A 9238-nucleotide genomic window follows, 5' to 3' on the forward strand; every position below is an offset into this window, starting at 1 on the left:
TTAAACACAATGCAATGTGGCTATAATGACAGTCATCTCCTGGGTAAAATGTACAGAACAAAATCACCCTACAAGTGCATAATCCAGTTTTACCTCCCACCATTCTAATATTTAGAAATTAGGATTAACACTTACCATTTGCTGAAAGAGTCAACATGATCAAGCAGAAACAACAACGTACTTGTATAGCATTTTGATTAGTCTGTATGATTAGAAAAAGCACTATAGAAATCCAAACACGATATATTAAAGCTAATAAACTAAATATGCTTCCTTTAACAAGATGGACTAGTCGGGTTGAATAGATTTTTAAACAGCATGAATAAGCATTGCGTTCTTTAATGATCTTTATAGTAAATAGCATGACCAAATTTTCTGCGTCTGAGGTCAATGTTTTTGAATGAATCTTAAGAACCTTTAACCAAATTGTGTGTGTGAGAGAGGGACAGAGAGAGCATTTGTTATTTAAAAGCAATGCAGTTTTTAAACTAAAAGGTAATCTAGGCTAGGGCTGTGCGATATGACCAAAATCTCTTATCCCGATATAAGACATCTATCGTCCCGATAACGATATAAATCACAAACATTTAACATTTTCCGTAAATCCTGTGAATCTTGGGTAGCTGAAGTGTTTCCAGCTGGGCGTCGTGTAGCTGGAGTCGAGTGTTTTAGCCGATGCATGAAACGATACATTTTTAGACGTACAATGTAACGGCCGCCGTTTTCTTTGTGAGTATTTATTACACGACGTGCTGCAGGGAAAAGCCTGATCTAACGTTTGAGTCTAAGGGTTATTTTTTAGCACCTGACGGCTCTTTTTTGCTTCTCATCCATAAACACTCTGCATACTTTTTCACTTGATTCAGTTTATTTTGAAAAGTCTCAACAGGATCTTGATCTTTATTGTGAAAGGTTTATGTGGAACATAAACAAACGGACACACAATGGTTTTACCATCGTTGTTGCTAACGACAACGCATAAAAACAGGTGCTTGTCCGTCTGTAGTGTGGTTATATTAAATATAAGAGAAAGAGAGAACTTGAAGAAATTTATATAGACAGTTTATTTTGCGACACCACGAAACAAACGACAGCGTAAAATGGAACGATAGACATTTTTATATCGTCATCCGATATATATCATTATATCGAACAGCCCTAATCTAGGCTCTTCAAACGCAACATTTTTCCATCTCTAACAGAGACTTGAGTTGTCAAAACAAACAAACAAAACAAAATGGATACACCGATATCAAGTGACAGTAAAGCTTACTGCTGGATTGGACACATTTGCAACATGACTGACACAAAACATGACACAGCATGGATGCAGACTTATTTTGAAAAGTCTCAACAGGATCTTGAGCTTTATTGTGAAAGGTTTATGTGGAACATAAACAAGCGGACACGCGATGGTGTTACCGCCGTTGTTGCTAACTAGGGCTGCTCAATTAATCGAATTTTAATCACGATTACGATCTGGGCTTTCAACGATCATTAAAAATGACTGAGCCGATTATTAGCCCCTCCCTCATTTATCCGCGACACCTTAAAGGCCGGTCCGTGAAAATATTGTCGGGCATAAACCGGTCCGTGGCGCAAAAGAGGTTGGAGACCGCTGATTAAGAGGACCCGAGGGAAGCTCGGAAAGCTAAGCAGAAGTTATTTGGAGAGTGACTGCCGCTGGTTGAAAAGAGTTTAAAAAAAACAAAACTTCAGTGGTGTTGCACACTATTTTATATTATTTTTTTAAAGTCATTGTTAACCCTTTAAAGCCGGTCAGAGCAGCACGCTCCGTTTTGCGTAACTATTTTTAAATCCCTGTAGAACCTGAACCGTGTAAGCTAGCGCAATAATTTGTTTTGCATATGAAACCGGAGGAGTTGTACTTACATCTGATGCCATCAGCTTGTCCTCGGTCACGGTTTCGTTCCACATATAGCTTTGCAAAAATTGCATAAAAAGCGCTTGCAGGAACAAAAACATAATATTCCAGAAACACGCTTTGCCGTTCCTATCAGCTGTTCTTAACACTTCCCACAGTGAAATGATGCACCTGCTGTTTTCTTTGCAAATTTGCATCATAGGATTGTTTTTTGTTTTTCCTGCAGTATATAAAAATTGCTGTATCTCCAAAATAAAACTATGAAGACACTCAAAATAAATTTCCTGTGGTGGGAAACTATTTTTTGCAACTTTATTGTATTTAAAGTTTTGAGGGATAAACCTCTTAAACTTCTCCAAGTAGAAATATATGTAAACAAAACAAAAGCGATTTTCTATTTTTTTTGTAGTTTATTGCACTTTTTTGCAATTTATGTAATTACTATGGACTTAATGCATACATATTATTAAAATATGGGCTATAACAGTTGTATTGATGTATAGCAACTTGAAATGCTCCCACAAATGGCACTACAGCATGTAAAAAAAATAATATAAGCTCTGGTGGACTTGGTTCTATAGTAGGTCTTAAAGGGTTAAATAAATATCGTCAAATAATCGTGATCTCAATTTCAGTGAAAATAATCGTGATTATCATTTTTGCCATAATCGAGCAGCCCTATTGCTAACGACAACGCATAAAAACAGGCACTTGTCCATCCGTAGTGTGGTTATATTAAATATAAGAGAAAGAGAGAACTTTAAGAAATTAATGTAGCCACTGCAGTGACCATCAAAACCATGAAAAAATATTGCTGTAAACAGTTTATTTTACGACACCACGAAGCAAACGATAGCATAAAATGAAACGATAGATGTTTTTATATCGTCATCCGATATATATCGTTATATCGAACAGCCCTACTGACTACCTTGACGTCGGTCTTTCAAAGTCCTTCTTTGGACACTGGCTGCTTTTTCATTTATTTTCAGTCCAATTCTTGTACCTGACTATTTTCAGAGAAATGTTATCTTCTTTGTTAATCCACGTGATGCTGACATGAATCACACAAATATAAAAAAAGGCTCTTAACTAGTGGAACAAACCAGTGTTGTGCCTACATATAAACAACAAAGAACCTAATTTTAATTTACTGCACTTTTTTACTAGAACGCTGCCACAAAACCCATAACTTGGTTCCATTTTCTCAAATTGAATCTATAAAAATGCTAAATGTAACATAGTTTAATAGGCATAAAATAAGTTTTACACAACAAGGTGTATCTCGGCTGATGTGCAGCATATTTTGAAATAGTCAAGAAAAGTAAATAACAAAAGAAAAATTGGGAGCCAACGACCCTTTAGCCAGTGGTATTGGGGATCTCATCAAAACTGATGGAATTACGAAAGAAGAAAAGTGCCATTAGATCTATCTGGAACAAGACTCCATTTTTCAGTATGACATTAGACCAAATACAGACCCTTTCCAAAAAGATAGAGTATCATGGAAAAGTTGATTTATTTCTCTAATTCCATTCAATATGTTAAACTTTCATAGATTATAGATTCAGGGCCCACAACTTAAACAATTTCAAGTACTTGTTGTTTATTTGTACATGATTTGGGCTTCCAGCTTATAAAACCCACGAAAACAGGAATTCTAAAAATTAGAACACTGTGAAGACATCAACGCAAATTTTACAGGGCATGAATGTTTTAATTCAAACAGAGAAGATTCATGAATCTGGCAGAGATCCAGAGAGAGGGGAACGAGGCTGGAGTCACAGCTTCGAAAACCACCACATTCAGACGCATGCAGGAGATGGGCTACAACTGTTGGATTCCTCGGGTAAAGTGTGCTTTTCATTCGGGAATCAAGGTCCAAGGGTTTGGAGGAAGACGGGTGAGGATTACAACCCAAGCTGCTTGAGGTCCAGTGTGAAATATCCACAGTCAGTCTTGATTTGGGGTGTAATGTCCGGTACAGGTGTTGGTAAAGTCTGCTTTCTTAAATCCAAGGTCACCACAACAGTCTACCAGAGTGTTTTAGATGACTTCATGATTCCGTCTGCTGAGGATCTGTATGGAGATGCAGATTTTATCTTCCAGCAGGACCCGGCCCCTGCCCATAACACCAGAAGCACCAAAACCTGGTTTGATGGCCATGCCATCACAGTGCTTGACTGGTCAGCAAACTCAACGGAATTTTTTGAAATTCTGTTTTCGTGGGTTTTATGACCTGGAAGCCCAAATTATGTACCAATAAACAACCAAGTACTTAAAATCATTTAAGTTGTGGGCCCTAAATCTATAATCTATGAAAGTTTAACATTTTGAATGGAATTACAGAAATAAATAAATGTTTCCATGATACTCTAATTTTTGTAACGGGTCTGTATTTTCTCATATTTGCATGGAAATATTCTTACCCTGCACAAAAAAATTAGTTTGCACACAAAGTTACCGTTAGATTTATGAAACATGACCTAAAGCTAGAAGAGGTGCAGTAATCCAAGGCGTTTTCGTGGAATTGATGACTGCTTAAAATAAAATGTAAAAAGCATCAGACCGACCCTGAGATACTCAAGTTAAAAAATAAAATTATGGAATCAAAGTTGATATGTACCATATGTATCAAGCTTGCACCAGTGCAAGAAAAATCATGTGACCGATACAGCTGCTGTGTCATGTAGTCACTGTTAAGCAGCACACCAACACAGTGTCTGTCTAACAGTGCCGACACAATAAAGTGCTACACACTCCATGAAGCACACTATTAGCTGCTGTTATCCAGCATTAGTGACATCATGGACTTGGGCACTTAGGAAATAAACTCAACGTGAGAATGTAATCAAACTGTTTATCAGAGCAAAATGTGGGTTTTAGGACCCTCAAGCCTAACATTAGCTGACATAATATCGGCTGTTGTTGTTTAGCCAGCTTGTTGTCCACTGTCTGGAGACGGGAGGGTCTGTATTATCTGCTGACAGTAACTACAACAATACTGTAAATAAATCAGCCTTTTAAGCCCATTTTGTGTGTTAGAGCCCTGACTTAAGGAGGAAAAGGATGACATCCAGATACAGGTAGCACTGTCTCTTTCCTTTGTGTTTTCACGCCTTTGGTGAAGGGGACCCCTTCTCACATGAAAAACACAGATATGATGTGTTGTACCTTACTGAAGCCAATGAGTGAAACACGAACTGTGTATCACATTCTCCAGGAAATATCTGTGCATTAACTTGTGTAGCAATTGATAAAGTATTGTTCTACTTGACTCCAGTCTGCCGATGAGTGTTTTTCACACAGGATGAAATACACCTGTTCAATCCATCAAATCTTTTCACTTTGCTGGGAGCCAACCGGCTGCAGCAGAGTCTGCCTGAGCCTGGTTCTGCCAGAGGCTTGTTCCTGTATAAAGAGTTTTTCCTTCCCACTATTGCCAACGCACTTGCTCATAGGGGGATATCTGACTGTTGGGGTTGTCTCTGTTTTCTCTCAGTTACTGTATGGTCTTACTTTACACATATAACTACAAGTTGTGATTCGGCACAATATGAATAAAACTCAATTGAAGTCTTTACAGACTTCTCATCAACCTTTGATATTGTCTCTGAAGTAGATATGACCAATCTTCTGTGGAAGAAGAGTCATGTGATCTATGAAACACCCAGATTGGTTAGATGTGCCTGGAGCACTTCATTCATGTGATCAACATTGTCAGTGTAAATGAATCCAGATAATGAAAAGGTACCCTCTGTGCTACAGGGTGCTGTCCGTGGAGAGAACGAGCCACACATTTCATCCTGAGCCTGGTTCTGCTGGAGGCTTCTTCCTGTTAAAATCATTTTTTCCTTCCCACTATTGCTAAAGCGCTTGCTCACAGGGGGTCATATGATTATTATATTCTACTGTTTTTACATCCATCCATCCATCCATCCGCTTCCGCTTATCCTTTTCAGGGTCGCGGGGGGCGCTGGAGCCTATCCCAGCTGTCATAGGGCGAGAGGCGGGTACTGTTTTTACACATTTTAGTGTTTTTACTGTGTTTATTATTTTATCGTATTATTCTTATTGCATCTCTGATACTTCTATTGTTCAGCACTTTGGTCTTGTGTGTTTTTAAAGTGCTATATAAATAAACTATGATGATTGTTGGGATTTCTCTACTTTCTTTGCATTATTGTAGGGTGTTCATCCTTTATAACAGCAGGGTGCAAGATGCTAGCATGCAGGACATACATGGAAAGCCATAACCAAGTGGTTGTCATAGTATACAGAAACACCCGTGCCGAGTACGGAGACGCCACCACCGAGCTAAGATCCTGTGGGACCCACAGCAGATATGTTATAAGGATTTTTACAGCTGCTGCTGATTCCACAAATGTAGATTTTGGGAGAAATCGACATCTCAGCTTGATATTTCGGACAGGAGCCACGCCTCGTCATTTCACGCAGCACTCTTTTCTGACCATCTAAAAGTGAAACTATCCGCAATTTCAGGTGCAGATGGACTGAAAGCGCACAATCCTCCGGACACGTCCAGTCAGAGCTTCAAGTGCGACAATGTGGCCTTTGCACTGCGCACATGCAGAATGCACAGGGCGAGCATATTTTCTTATGTCTGTCTTGTAGTCTAATGTTTCTGGTTTTCACAACCCCACAGAGACTTCGTGAATTTTCTGCACGGTGCGCAGAAATCCGCTCGTGCTGCAGGGCCTACACAGGGAGGTGCTGGTGTTCTGAACCGGGAACAGCTACCTTATTTACCCTTAGCGTTACCGCTTACACACCGGTGCAGACGTACAATCAATCGAGTCCCTAAATGGAATACAACAGGCTGCGCTGGAGTAAACGGAATACTATATTTGTGCTAACGAAAATCGGGAAAACACTGAGTCTCGCTACATACCAGCCATTTTGGTTTTAACTGGTTTTTAGCTAGCAGACCTGCTAACGTCTGCTACTGGAAAGCATGCTAGCAGTTCCGTCACATGAACAACCACCGATACAATTTCCAGAACACGCCCCTGCATCTGAATAAATACCTTTCACTGTGAGTTGACGTTAGTCTTTCTTTTTGTCGAAAACCGTGAATCCTCTTCAGCCAGTTGGTGTTTGCCCGTGTTCCGCCATCGGCTGCAACGGGAAACGCTTCCGCCGTAGTTTTTCAAAATAAAAGCATCCTGACCCTTACCTCTAACCATATTGCAAAAAATATTCATAATAGTAATTTGGGTGCATTGTGTTAAATCTGTATCTCACCAAAAGCAACAAAACCGAGTGTGTTTCTCAAAAATATTGTTGCTGATAAACTGCAATGCCGCATTCAGACCAGTAGGGACAGTAAAGTCCCCCCACACACACATCTGTTAAAGCACTCTTTGCTTTCAGCTGGTGTGATGAAAGAGGTGTGAGAAACATTTGTCAGTCATAAACTGGACTCCATTTACTTTTCTTCTTCATAAACACAAACCGGACAGCCTCTTTCATACTACAGTTTGAATTACGTGTTTTTTTATTAATTGAGGCAAAGACGGAGCACCTGTCACAGGTACTTGCCTTTTGGCCTTACACAAGAAAACAGAAACCTACAGAATGGCTGGATGGAAATAACAACTAGCACAGTCTAGGTATGTGAAAAGTGTGAGACGACAGTTCCTGGGTTGTTGCCACTGGAGAACGTGAATCTAAATACGTTATCATGCAAAATGCACGAGGCTGTGGAAATGCACTAAGCTCAGATAGGACATACATTCTGTTATCATTTTCTTCTACGTGCCCTGAACAAGCAGCTATATTTTCATCATTTATAGAGGAAAACAATCCCAGGTTACTTTTCAGTCCTGTAAACACTGTACAGCGTAGTGTTGAGCCTCGTATTCATTTAATTCTCAGCACTAATGACTTCATGAACCTCTGTACAAATCAGCTTTGCAATTTATGTTTGGACTGTTGTAAACCCAATGATCTCTTTCGTGTGGGACAGTTAAGTAACTGCAGAAGATAACCTGCTCAGCAGTGTCTTCATTTACACTTCTTTTTAAAGTCTGATTAGTTTGCCTTAATAGCACAGCCTTTTTGTATGGGAATAGTTTAATAGCTTTAACTCATGACAGAAAGGGTTACTGTGAGGAATATGGCCGTACACTTTCTACGTAGTATGTCTATTAACTTTAAATGTTCTTGTCACATGATGCTCGTGAAATATGAAAGTCCTCATAGTATAATATCCCAGTGAAGCACTTCACTCTCACAGTGCACATTTGGTTCCTATAGTTTCTAAGAGTAGGGCGGCAGACCCTCCTTGTTTGGGTTCAGACTCCTTGTCTGGTTTCGAGTTGACCTTTCTGTAGCTACACCCTTCTTATTATTTGTTGTTGTTCCTCAGGACTCACTAATGTGTGTTTTTACTGTTGTAACTATAATCATTAGTATTATATTGTCAAACTGATATTAGTATGTGCACTTAGTACCATCCTTTATTTAACTTAAGCACAACAGTCAAAAACAGTAAATGAAAGAACCAGTCCTGGTAACTGTTGGAGCGAGACGGTCAGCACAGTTTTAAATGTCTCAATCATAGATGTTGACAGCAACACAAGTCATGCTCGTCCTGTAATGTGACAGATGCAGGGATATAGCTCGGGATTTCTTACTTTACACAGCGGAGTTTATGTTGAAAAGATTTTTTTTAAACTTTCTAATGTAGTAAATGTATACTTCTCATGATCAGGGAAACACAGTTAATGTACAATAATTTACTGTGTTTGAATTTACACTGTTACCACTGTTTGAGCATTGAAGGAAAAAGGCTTTCAGTCGTCACATCAAAGTTCAGCATCAGTTTGATGAATGCAGCAACTGCATCTACGTTTTCCTTCTTAAAAACGACCGACAGAGTGGGCCTGTCCCCCTGGATACTCTGTGACATTTCAATTTAGCACGAATAGAAAATAATAATTGAAGTTTCATTTGCATAGGCTGCTCCTTGGGACTCCAGAACAGTTGTATTTTTAAAAATTACTAGAAAATGTTCAGACATCATTAAACACACTGAAAGACGCCGATCCAATTTACTAAGTTAACCTTAATTTAGTAAATCTGCTTCACCAAGTTAATCCTTATAGATAATAATCTCTACCTCACAACTGATCCTAATACATTTATACTGCTGCCACAATTTTGGCAAGGCAAGGCAAGGCAAGTTTATTTGTATAGCACAATTCAACAACAAGGTGATTCAAAGTGCTTTACAGAGACATTAGAAACAAGAACAAATAAAAAGCATGATTTAAAATTGATTAAAACAAGTAAATAAACTAACTAACTAATTAACAAACAAACAAACAA

At 38.9% G+C, this 9238-nt stretch overlaps 1 protein-coding gene across 1 annotated transcript in view; it reads right to left on the reverse strand.

Annotated features, from left to right (window-relative positions):
* Positions 1–7040, reverse strand: part of LOC102214378 (zinc finger protein 638-like) — a 14010-nt gene extending 6970 nt beyond the window's left edge. Inside the window, exon 1 of the mRNA XM_005747873.2 lies at positions 6934–7040. The gene's annotated coding sequence lies outside the window, so the exon portion shown is untranslated. The remainder of the gene's footprint in view (positions 1–6933) is intronic.
* Between the last annotated feature and the right edge of the window lie 2198 nt (positions 7041–9238).

The sequence above is a fragment of the Pundamilia nyererei genome, unplaced genomic scaffold (assembly GCF_000239375.1).
Source record: "Pundamilia nyererei isolate P.nyererei 1_Seehausen unplaced genomic scaffold, PunNye1.0 scaffold00207, whole genome shotgun sequence".
NCBI lineage: Eukaryota > Metazoa > Chordata > Actinopteri > Cichliformes > Cichlidae > Pundamilia > Pundamilia nyererei.